Here is a 12861-nt window from a genome sequence, read left to right on the forward strand (position 1 = left end):
TATATACATATACATTCTAATATCTGATAATAATATCTAATAATCTGATCCTGATAGCATTATTGCGGACGCATGCGCTGTTGCCCACTACAGACGAACACCAAAACTCTCCCCCAAAACCCCGGGGGAAATCCGGTGATATTCACCTGGTATTCCTAAACGTAACCTCATTAAACTATGCCTAAACCTAACCTTATTCCTAAACGTAACCTCAGTAAAACTAATAATATGGCTAACCGTAAACTTATTTCTAACCTTATACAAATACTCTTACAAATACAGGAATACAAGCACCGCTGGTCCGCCAAAAGAAATGGGGGGCGAGCGTGCTTTGGGGCGAGTTTTCCGGTTATATATCGACGGCACCTCGGCTTGAAGTTGCAAGAGATTCTCTCCGTGGAGGAGTAATTAAACACCACAAACTACACGGATTACGTTGACACAAACACACTGGAGTGATTTAGAAGCACTTTATAAGAAAACTAACACTTATGTAGTGTTTTATTGTTGGACATTCATCATGGCAGGTTATAACATGGGCTTTTGGGACAGGACAGCCCCTCTTCGCAGGTACGACGTTCAGGTCCGCCGTATCGGCCCGTTCCGACCCACTTTCACCCCTGAAAAGTGGGTGAGCCAGGCGAGTACAGGTGATGGCCCCGTGAAGACAAAGCCAAACATTTGCATTTTATATGTGCGAGGGTCGATTCACTGGATGTGTGTCCGCGACGGACGATGAGCAATGGCTTAAGGCAGCAGCAGCCCATGACGTATCTATTGTTCTGGGGGGGAGGGGGTTGATTTCTTTCTTTTTCATTCGGCACACCTAGCATAGACTCACGGCCCAAAAAAGGTCCGATTGCCAGGGTTGACAAACACTGCATTAAACGATGTGAATCACTGGCTTCATTCAAAACTGGCCTGAAAAAGCATCTGTCAGAATGCTACAAGTGGAAATAGATATGAAAATTCCCTTGAAATGAGGGGACATACACTGCCATGTTTTTCCATTTTCTCCTCTCTCTGTAAATATAGCTATTTGTTTTTGTTGATGACATGTATTAATGTGTTAATATTCTATGGTCTGTTGAAGAATTGGGCAACAACGGAAACAAGTTCCCAGGACTTTTTCTTGTGTCATCCTTTTAGCCCAAATGTTTTACAGTACTTCCATGCTGTTTTTATATTTTTGTCTAATAAAGTATTCAATCAATCAATCGATCAGTCGTATGAACGATTTCCCCCCACACCTTCCTCGTGTCCTGACGGCTGCACCCCACAACTGACACAGCCCTGGGTAGCAGGGTGCCCTAGGCAGCATTTTACCTAATAAAATACATAATACATTTACATAATAAATAAGGCTATTACACCAAACCCAAATAACTAGGACACCGTGTAAATTACAAAAGCCAAATTACAATCTAGGCATTTAGCAGACGTGATTTACAGTAAGCAAGATAAACTTGAGGTAATACATCAAATGCATAGTGTAGTGCCTCAGTAATCTAGCTGCTAGCTCTAATCTGCTTATCGAAAATACGCACCCCTTTAGTCACTTTATTTAGGCACTATTTACAAACAACTTAGTGAATCAGGCCCAAATATGTATATTTTTCTATTATATATAATTTAAAAAAAACTAAAATCTTGGCTTGGTGGGCGCCTCCCCAGCCTAATGGCGCCCTAGGCAATTGCCTATTCTGCCTATTGGCTGGGCAACCCGGCCTAGCGGAGTTTTACGCTCCTAGGAGCACACTGTTCTAGGCCTAACTCACACATGTCTGACAGACAACGCATCTGCAACACGAGCAGGAACGCTGTCGGATTGTCAGACACATTGAATTCAATGGGCTTAAAGTGGTGCAAATGCAACGTGTCAGGACACTCCGCCCCATTTCTTCCATACAATAAAGTGGATGAGGGAAGTGGCTGTCGGTCGGACGGACGTGTGAGTTTAGGGGACTCCCTCTTCCATTGGTGTGTCGCCCAGGTTGCACCTAAACCCTAACTTCACGAAAACTATGCCTAAAGTACCTAACCTTAACCTCACAGAAATTATGCCTAAACCTAACCTCAAAACCCTGTCCACCTGGGCGAAACACAGGGAAAAGAGACTCTTCCCTGTGAGTGAGGCCTTATAGTTTTAGCAGTCTTTTTGGCAACTCCTTTCTGGTAGCTCAAAAAGGATTGGAATGCTGAACGATCCTAGTGCCCAAGGATAAGTTGTCAGAAACAGTATTTATTAACTGAAAAAGACATTTCCGGTGCCTGCGTCATGTTGGGCAAGTATCTGGGGCAGACATTCACGAATAAAAAGGTTTAATAGTGTTTAGAGAAGTCAAAAAACACATTTATGTGGAATGGTTATTGTGAAAAATATAACTGAGTGAATACCAAAAATAACTTTTGTTTAACTTAAAGTAAGTTACACAGTATGACTTTAAGTCAGCATGTCTCATTGTTCCTGTAAAGTTATAAAGAAACCTTACCAGACAGGTTTTATGGCAAATAAAAGACGTAAGCTCCTTACACACCGGGGGCGTTTTTTTCATGTGAATAATACGTTTTTTTTTTTAAAGTCAATGCAAGCTTCCATGGAGCGAAAAAGCGAAGCGAAAAAGCGTCTTTTAATTATTCGGAACGAGTCCGAATTTTGCGTATATTCGCATAATCGCCGGTGTGTAATGACCTTAAGTATGCTAATCCCTATCTCATTGTTTGTGCTCGTCTTCCTAAACTCTGCTTGTATTAGAAATCTTTCAATACAAGATACAGTTAGGATGTGGTTGAAGATTTGTCAGAGAAAGAGAGGGGGGCACCACCTGAAATTGAGCACAATGCGTTCAATAGCCTGCTGTCTGGCAACCAGTTGAGCCACAGTGAATTTCCCACCAAGTTTCATTTTCAGACACAACCTAAATTCACATGGGTCCAGCAGACCTTGAGTTTTGTGGCTTCTCATCATTGGAGAATCATTTGACAAAGCACACAAGTTACGCATTGTCCTGGGGGAGAATGTGAGAAAGGAAGGTGATCGGCAAAGTTCCAAGTAAAACAAGAACCAGTGCTTTGTGTATTAAATACAAAAGAATATAATGCTACCATACGCTCTTTGTTGCCAGGGTAATTTGTACCTTTAAAATACAGTCATATCACAGGTGAGAACAAAAACATTTACAGGAGGGGGGGAAAAAGTTAATTGTGTGGTATTATGACTGTGGCCTCCTATGAAATTCAAGAAATCCAGACATAAGATAGGCTACATGGCATAATAGCCTTGTAGTGGTAGACTACATTTAGATAATGCAATAAGCATTATTAATTCATTTAATCATTACATTTAGATAATGTAATAAGCATTATTCATTCATTTAATCATAAAAACATTTATGAGACATGTGTTTCACAACATCAATACCGACATCCTACTGCAATTAATAGCCTCCATGGCAACATAACGCGAATACAAATAATTAAAGAGAGAACAGGGAGTTCTCTATTCTCTTTCACTATTCTAACTCTTCCTGTAACAGCAATGTTGAGAGTTTGCACTAAAAGATTTTCACACATACTTTTACACCTGTAATCGTGTGATGTGACAAAGTCACACACCAATTCTGATTCTCAAAGAATAACAGGACTTTAAAGTACACCCTAAAATGCATTTCACTCCAAAATGTGACTCCAAAATGTCCCAAAACTGTGGACAAGCTGGCACAAATGTGGCTAATATAAATTCAAGAATGGCAGGAAAATACGGTATAAATACAACAGCATTATCTTCCTTTACTTGACTGCTTTTTAATAATAAGATAGTAATTAAACAAAAACAAAAAACACAACACCTTTGTTTCAGGATTTGCAACTATGCTCTCATCCATCAACTGTGCAAGACCAGGCAATGGAATCATGAGCAAACATGTCCTGAGAAAAGAGGAGTCTGCATAACAACGAGAGCAAGCGTCCCTGTCATGGTAACCCCTCCTCTCTGGCCATTCATTGCTGGTGCAGCTGGTACACGTCTCTATGGCGATTCCCTTAGGTCTGACTCCATTGGGACAGGCTGTTCAAGTAGGGAAGAAAAAAAATAACATCCTCCTTCCTCACGCATTCTCTTGTACGCTTTCTTCACTGTGCAGCTCATGCAGTTTCCATAGTGCAGCGAGTTTGTTAGTGGCCAGTTCCTCAGAGGAGGCCTTCTAATTAACCATGATGAGCATCTCATAGTGGCTTCTTGGCAACTTATAAATGACAACCATGCATGGATGAAGACACAACAAAAACTCCATGGTACATGAACCCACAACAAAACTACGGTTTATATGGGGGGGGGGGGTATTCAATAGCAGTATTGATACAACCACCAATCTATAGAAAAGACAAATAGCAGATCAGGCAGAGAAGGTGATCGTAGCGGTTGTTCAGTGGGAACACTGCGTCTGATAATGTTGACTTTCCCAAATGATAAAAGGGAGTTGGAGAAGAGAGGGTCACATTACTCAAGCTATGCTATCATGGACAGTTTGCTCAGAGCTAATCAGTGCTGACCATGCTGGCCGTTCTAGAGTTGTAACTGGTGTGTGACTGTGTGTGTGTGTGTGTGTGTGTGTGTGCGCGTGCGTGCGTGCGTGTGTGCGTGTGATGGAGATGAATCTGGCAACTTCAGTTCATAAATAAAAAGTGGGCTAACAGCAACGCGGAAACTTGTGCTTTGAAGAGGCATTCCTCAGGGGATTGCAACCCACAGGACATTAGCCCGGGATGGTGCATATACTTGGATATCCTTCAGCATGTTGTAAACATTAAGTAAACTTGCTTGATTGACTTGATCTCTGATGAGCAGAAGCGTGTCTGATATTGTGCGGTGTATCAATGTCTCTTTACCCCGGAAAAGGATAAGTGTGAACAGTAACTTTCAAACGCTCAGCAACGGAATGACCTATTGTGTGCAAAAAGCTTGTGAGATCCTAGAAAGAAAGATAACATCCAGACAGTGTAGAGATAAGGCTATCAAGTTCTCCCTAGAGAATTAGTACTCACTACTCAGGCTACAGCTCCTCTCTCAAAGTATTGACTCAATCACTCTGACAGTTTAAACAGGAGGAGGAGGAGGGGGGGACAGGACCTTTTGTTCAGATCCTCTCCTGCTCTCTCCTCTTCCCCTGGTGTGAGAACAACACACAGAGCTCAGAGCTGAGGTACTGAGACTCAGTTGAGCAAAACCAGGTCGATTATCATTTGCTTCACATGTAATAATTACATGTAATAATTCAAAATGTGATCAAAACAAAAACAGAATATGCATTCCACAAGTTTTAAGTTTTATTTTACTTTTAAAACTCATCTGATCCCTGCGTAAAGTTAACATAAAAAAGCTATTTAGGCAATGCAACTATAAATTAGCTATTTCCACCATATAGCCACGACTGAACTTTATTTCTACTTCATATCAGACCAGTCACAAGCCAACGTTACACCCAAACACACACACGCACACTTTGTTTAGGGTTATAAACCTCTAACTCACGTTCATAATCAGGTGTATTTGAACAGTTTACTGTCAGGAGTACAATGCCTGTGTGTGCATTGTGCAAGCGGGCAGACAATCGTCTGAAATTGTGTTTCCAAGCGCAGGAGAGGGGGTGGGGGGCCAGTGTTGCCAGGTTTTATGAGAGAAATAAGGAACCTGATCTAGGAAAACAAGCCCAAAAGAAGCAACTTGTAGGCCACATGAGCACTTTAAACCTATATGCATCGGCTATTTGAAAATAGCCGATCTACAAGCTCACTTGTAGATCTATTTTCAAAAACTCTTGCAATAAAATGTGGAATATTTTGAATATTTTTAGAAACATTGTAACACAAAAGCTCCCAGGGCACAAAACATTTTCATTTAAAGAACCACTGCTTTAAATAATAATTACAAAATCTGGAAGCAAGCCTAAATAAGCAACTACACTTTAGAAACAAGCCAAAAAAAACGCAACCACCAATATTTACAAACAACTTCACAGAAAAGGGAGCCCAAAGTCGTTTATAATAAGCGGACATGGCAACGCTGAGAGGGGGTGGGGGGCATATGGCTGTATTGAGCAATATAAAAAACACCTTTTATGGCCGATTTATTGGCAGTAAAGTAATCATAGCCTCATCATACTGTCCTTTCGTAATAACAACGACGCGTCACAGTCCAGAAGGACTGTTGTTAGTCCCTAATCGGTTTTCTAGCCAACAGTTTCCTATCCAGCTGTGAAAACAGACAGTCCTAAGCTAGCCCGTTAGCCACACAAGCTACGAGCCTCTTGGTTTGAGTTTTTTTTTTTAAACGTCGTTTCATCCTCCTTACCGTTGACTTTGTTTTATCCTGCGGTTTGGGTTTAAACGCCTGGTCCCAACAACAGCCTCGTATCGCTCCTTTTCCCCTTTCTTTAGGCTCCCACAGGTTTGGAAGTGGCTGCTGTGTGTAAGTTAACGGTTTGTTAGCAGCAGCCAGGCAGCAGCAACACACTGGTCTACACCCTCAAGACGGAAACCATCGGCAGACAGCAGCAGCATGTCGACATCTAACCACTCAGGAGGGGAACCCGGAAGACTCGCCCCAAAACACGATCGCCCCCATTTTTTTCACCCGCGGACCAGCTGTTCTTGTATTCGTGTATTTCAGTGGCTCTAAGTGGATTCTAGGGACTCTCTGGGTTCTAAATTTACCCTTTCTAGTCTGTAACTTTGACTGTATACAAATGGAACCAAATGGGCCCATTAGGGTCCATTTGGTTCCATTTGTATTATTGTATATTGTCAGAGTTAAGGGGAGACCTTGACATTTAAAGGTTTTAGAACCACTGTTGTATTTGTTTTACTGAGGGTGAGGGGATAAGGTTAGAAATACGAATAAAGTTTAGGAATAAGGTTAGGGTTTGGCACCGTTTTACTGAGGTTACGTTTAGGAATAATAATGTTAGAAACGGTTTAGGCATAGACTAGTTCACTGAGGTTACTTACGTTTAGGAATACCAGGTGAATACCTCGGGGGTGACTGTGTTTTGGGGCGAGCGTTTTGGTAGTCCACAGGAGGGATTGGTGACTCAACTTTGGTACAGCCCAAAAGGTGGATGCGTGTGTTATTAATACAAATAAGCAGTGATGGAAAAAGTATTTTTTTACGTAAAAGTATCAATACTGCAATGTAGTAATACTCTGTTACAAGTAAAAGTCCGGAATTCAAAATTTACTTGAGTAAAAGTACAAAAGTGTAGTGTAAAGTACTCATTATGCAGAATGTCCTATTTCACAAGTTTTCAAATGCATAAAAATATTAGCAGATCTACAAGCTCACAATGCAACCGGAAGACTCGCCCCAAAACACGCTCGCCCCCATTTCTTTCGCGGACCAGTAAAACGGTGCCTAACCCTAAACCGGTAGGCACCGTTTTACTGAGGTTACGTTTAGGAATAAGGTTAGGTTTTATCAGGCATAGTTTACTGAGGTTACGTTTAGGAATAAGGTTAGGTTGTAGGCATAGTTTACTGAAGTTACGTTTAGGAATAAGGTTAGGTTAATGCAGGGCTGCCAACACTCCTGGATCCCGCATGAGTCTCCTGGTTTTTGACCACGTCTCCTGACACTCTCCTGGATCGTCATTGTCTTCCAAAGTTTGCAGGAAGTTTGCATTTTGAACAAAATGCCTCAAATCATGAACACAGCATGCAATTTCCGTGAAATTTTGCACGCATATTTCCACTATGCCGAGGAAGAAATGGCACGTGAACATTTTCTAATCAGCCTCATGGGGGCGCTATAACAGGCCAATTCATGTTTGTGCCTATAACTGCACCGATCTGTGTAAAACTTTGTATGCGCACTCCCTAGAGGTCAAGGAAAAACCTTTGCCCTGCATTTTTCACATCTGCCTTTTATAGCGCCACCAGGAGGCCGACTTACGTAAAACAATTTTTTTCATATTACTCCTTCCGATTTTATCCAAACTTCACGCAAATCGGTACACATGATCTCCATAGTCATGTGATCAAGACGGATGTGTTTGATTTTTCATATTCCATTCTCATTGGGTAAGATTGACATCTAAAGTTTACAGTAGTGGCTTGTTTTGATTTTTTTTCGCAAATCATGAACGCACCGTCCGATTGCGGTCAATCTTGCACGCACGCACCTTCACACTATGTTGAGGAACAAATGCCACCCTTTTAACATTGGCCTGTTTTAGCGCCACCAGCAGGTCTAATTTAGCAAAACATTTTTTTTGCACAAAATGCCTCAAGCCATGAATGCAGTGTCCGATTGCCGTGCAAGGCCTAATAAGAAATGGCACCCTTTTCACATTGGCCTATTATAGCGCCACCAGGAGGCCACAATAACCTACCTGACCTGGCGGAGACCTGTGCTCCGAGGAGCACTTTTTCTAGTTTCTTCTGGTTTTCTCCTGGATTTGTTATCAAACTCACAAAATTCACCAGAACACAGGAAATGACATCTACTATGTTAAAAAGTTTCTGGGGGAGGACGCCCCAGACCCCCCGGTTCGGGGGTGTGGTCAGTGCATACCATCATACAGAGATATTGACTTTTAAGTAATTGATTGATTGATTGATGTACTTTTATTTAGTAAGACGTGAGAATCACAGTACATGGAAGTACAAATTCACAATACAAGGTCTACTAAACTGGAAGACTCATTAAGCACTTGGCTTGTTTAAGATGAGAACCCCATGCAGACAAATCATGATGACATATAAGAGACAGACAGATATACACACTACTATACAGAATGTCATACAATCAGCTTTCAGGTTACTGGTATGAAGAGAGAAAAAAATATATACAAAAGAGGAAAATGAAAGAGGGGGGGTAGGTTAAGACTTAGACAGGGGCCATTTTCGAATTGCAGCCTCCTGAAGGTGTATCTTTAGGGCAGTTTTGAAAGTGAGTAGGGTTTTACACTCCTTTACTCCTTTTGGTAGGGCATTCCACATTTTTGATGAATAGCATGAGAACGAGTTCATTCCCTTAGTTGAGCCAAATCTGGGTTGAACATGATTTGTGGAGCTGCCTCTGGTGTTATGATCATGGACTTCATTAACATTTTGGAAGTATTTTGACAAATACAGGGGGATCCCAATGTTGTGGTGTATCTTGAAGACCAGGCCCGGTTCTATGTTCCCCAGGTTCTATGTTCCCCGCTTTCCTAGGAGAGCGGGGAATATAGGACCTAACCTAAACCTAACCCTAACCATAACCTTAGTGGGGGAACATAGGTCCGGGGAACATAGGTATGACCCCGCAAGTTGCTGTACTCTGTCCTCAACCCTAAGCCATCCAATCCTAGCAAAATGAGCAGGGGTTAGATGGGTTTTGTGATTGAGGCCAAGAAGTAGCCTTACAAGTTTGTTTTGGGATGTTTGGAGCCTTGTTTTTAAGGCCTTGGAGGTGTTGTGATACCATGAAGTGCATGCATAATCATAATGACCTTGAATGAGGGCCCCTGCAAGAATCTTCAGAGTATTCTTACTGACTAGACGATCAATCCTCCACAAATAGCGTGTTGTTTGGTTGACATTTTTGATCACTTTTTCTGCGTCTTTGTTACCAGAGAGGTTTGCCAAGATGGAGCCCACCCAGGTAGGTAATTTCATCCTTTCTTTTGATGACATCATCACCCACTTTGATCGTGAAACTCTCTGCCTTGCTAAGGTTAGGACTGGACCCAAAGAGGATGGATTCAGTTTTACCCAGGTGTAATGAAAGTTTGTTGTCAGAGAGCAAGATGCAGATCTTGTTGAGTTCAGAGCTGAGAGTTTTCTCAACCTGCAGCCTGTCCCTGTCCGAGACTAGCAGGGCCGAGTCATCTGCGAACAGGAACAGTTTGCAGTCGCAGGCTGAAGACAAATCATTCACATATATCAGGAACAGTAAAGGTCCTAGTATACTTCCTTGAGGAACACCACAAGTCACAGGGAGGGGGGGGGGGGACTGGGTGCCGTTTACTTCCACCAGTTGCTCCCTCCCTTCCAGGTAGGATCTCATCCAGTTCACTGACGTATCATCAAAACCTATTGCTTTGAGCTTATTGATCATGATTGGGTGATTAACGGTGTCAAAGGCCTTCTGGAGGTCCAGCATGACCATGCCGCAATATTTGCCCTTGTCGACATCTTGTTTGATAGAGTCGTTCAAATAGAGAAGGCATGTGTCAGTGGAGTGGTTTGTTCTGAAACCAGATTGGAATTTGTAGATTCGATTTTTCTCTGTAAGATACTTATCGACCTGTTCATAGACTATTTTTTCCATGACTTTCGAGATGGAGCTAAGAATAGAAATAGGGCGGTAGTTGCCAGGGTCTAATTTGTTTCCTTTTTTGTACAGAGGGGTCACCCTTGCTTTTTTGAAATCGTTAGGGAACCGTTCCTGTATGATGGAGAGGTTTATTATGTGGGTAATGATTGGAGCAATGGAGGCGGCTGAGTCTATTAGAAATTTGGCGGGGATATTGTCGAGGCCTGTGGCTCTGTGTTGATGAAGAGCACTACATTTTTTAAACACCTCTTCTGTTTTCACAGGGGAGAGTTTAAAATCATCTTTGCGTACACCCTGTTTTTCGTAAAATTAGTCAACATACTCTTCACCATAGCACCCAGAGTGAGGGGGTAGTTTTTCAACCAAATCTGAGGTTATGGTCGTGAAGAATATGTTGAGGATTTTACTCACTTCATGTTTGGATGTGGTGAGAGTGTCATTCACCTTGAGGCTTATGTTTGTAAACCTGGTTTTCAATTTCTTGCTGCAGCCTAGTAGGTTGTTGAATAGCTTCCAAAGCTCTTGTGGTTTGCTTTGATTTTCCTCAATTTTGTCATCGAGGAAGCTTTTTTCTGCTAATAGGAGCATGCCATTAACCTTGTTTCTTAGCTTGTTTTTTTCTTTTTCAAGTTTAGCTACGTGGGATTCGAGACCCTTGTTATAACATTTGGCGAGTTTGATCCTACCTGGTTATTATTAAATATGAGTCTTACATTGCTTCAGTCATCAAATCAATTTTTGTATTTTTAATGGATGAAATTGTACACATTATTTTCCAATGCTAGTAAAGCAAGCCTGATAAAAGTATCAAACTCACAAAATTCACCAAAACACAGGAAATGACATGTACTCTGTTAAAAAAAAATCAGGGGGAGGACCCCCAGACCCCCCGCTAGCCACGCCCCCAACCAATCTCCTGGATTCTGACAGTCCAATGTTGGCAGCCCTGGGTTAATGTATGTTTTCTAATAATAATCCAAATCTACAAAGTAATTGGTTAGCATCTGGGACCATATGTTGGAAGTGTTGTTCTCACTTTAACATGTTTGGATTTAGGTTACATCTAATAGCCTAATCCATAAAATCAATCAATTGGTACAAACTTTGAACTTGATAAACTAGCTGGCAAGATTCTTTATTTACAATTAATGTCACCAACTCAACTTCAGTTTGTCATGTCACAAATGTATCCAGGTAGCAGTGGTGGAAGGTAATTAAGTACATGTACTTAAGTACAATTTTGAGGTACTTTTACTTTACTGGAGTATTTCCATTTTCAATACTTTTACTTCTACTCCACTTAATCTCAGAGGCAAATATTGTACTTTTTTACTCCACTACAATTATTTGAAAACTTTAGTTACTAGTTACTTTGTAGATTTTAATTATTATTACAAATCATACATTCACCACCATTGGATATTTGAAAATAGCCGATCTACAACGTGTCACAATGCAACTAATTGTGAGCTTGTAGATCTGCTACAGAGCCGGCCCAGCCAATAGGCAGAGTAGGCAATTGCCTAGGACGCCATTAGGCTGGGGGGGCGCCCACCAAGCCAAGATGTACGTTTTCTGTTTTTTTTTTAAGAATAGAAAAATATACATATTTTTCAAATTTGGACATGCCTAAATAAAGCGACTAAAGGGGTGCATATTTTCAATAAGCACAAACGGACGTGTGTTCCAACCGGCGTGTAAATGATACGTGTGTATCGCTGGTCTTCCTCATTTTTGTCTGACAGTCAGAGGCGCGTTCACGTGGAGAATCATTGCTCCACATTACATTACATTACAGTCATTTAGCAGACGCTTTTATCCAAAGCGACTTACAATAAGTACATTCAACATAAGTAGGGAACGAAACTACTGATCACCAGAAATATTAAGTGCATTCTCTTCTAAAACAAGCAACTAAGATTATACCTAGCGCTAAGGTAAAAGTGCATTATATCAGCGACCTACTTTCTTAAACAGATGAGACAAATAGGAAAATCAAATGAGCAAGAGCTAAAACAAATGAGTGTATCGAATAAACAAGATCCAATAAAACAATAAAATAAGAGTTCGTACAACTAGTTAACAACAAGTAGGCAAGGCGAAGAGGAAGGGTAGTGTTTCCTGAAGAGGTGGGTTTTCAGCCTGCGGCGAAAGATGGGCAGTGACTCTGCTGTCCTGACATCAGTGGGGAGTTCATTCCACCACTGTGGGGCCAGAACAGAAAAAAGCTGTGACCGTGTAGATCGGCCAGAAGGACCACTGAGCGACGAGGCAACCAGTCGCCCCGTGGCGGCAGACCGAAGTGGTCAGGCAGGGGTGTAAGCAACGACCATAGCCCGGAGGTAAGAAGGAGCTGTTCCTTTCACTGCCCTATTCACCTGTTTCCTCGGCTGTGTGTTTTCCACTTCCTGTCGATTTCATTGGATATCATTGGTCATCTGACCAGTTTCATTGGATTTCATTGGATCAAATCGACAGGAAGTGGAAAACACACAGCCTAGGAAACAGGTGAATAGGCTAGCACCAGGGTTTTAAACTGGATGCGA

General features: G+C 41.7%; 1 protein-coding gene across 1 annotated transcript in view; it reads right to left on the reverse strand.

Moving 5' to 3' along the window:
* LOC308084298 (beta-1,4-galactosyltransferase 3) overlaps positions 1 to 6526 on the reverse strand; it is a 30760-nt gene extending 24234 nt beyond the window's left edge. The window contains exon 1 of the mRNA XM_080426876.1: positions 6350 to 6526. The gene's annotated coding sequence lies outside the window, so the exon portion shown is untranslated. The remainder of the gene's footprint in view (positions 1 to 6349) is intronic.
* Positions 6527 to 12861: the final 6335 nt, after the last annotated feature.

This window comes from Gymnoscopelus braueri (assembly GCF_963280865.1).
Source record: "Gymnoscopelus braueri genome assembly, chromosome: 4".
In the NCBI taxonomy this organism is placed as follows: Eukaryota; Metazoa; Chordata; class Actinopteri; order Myctophiformes; family Myctophidae; genus Gymnoscopelus; species Gymnoscopelus braueri.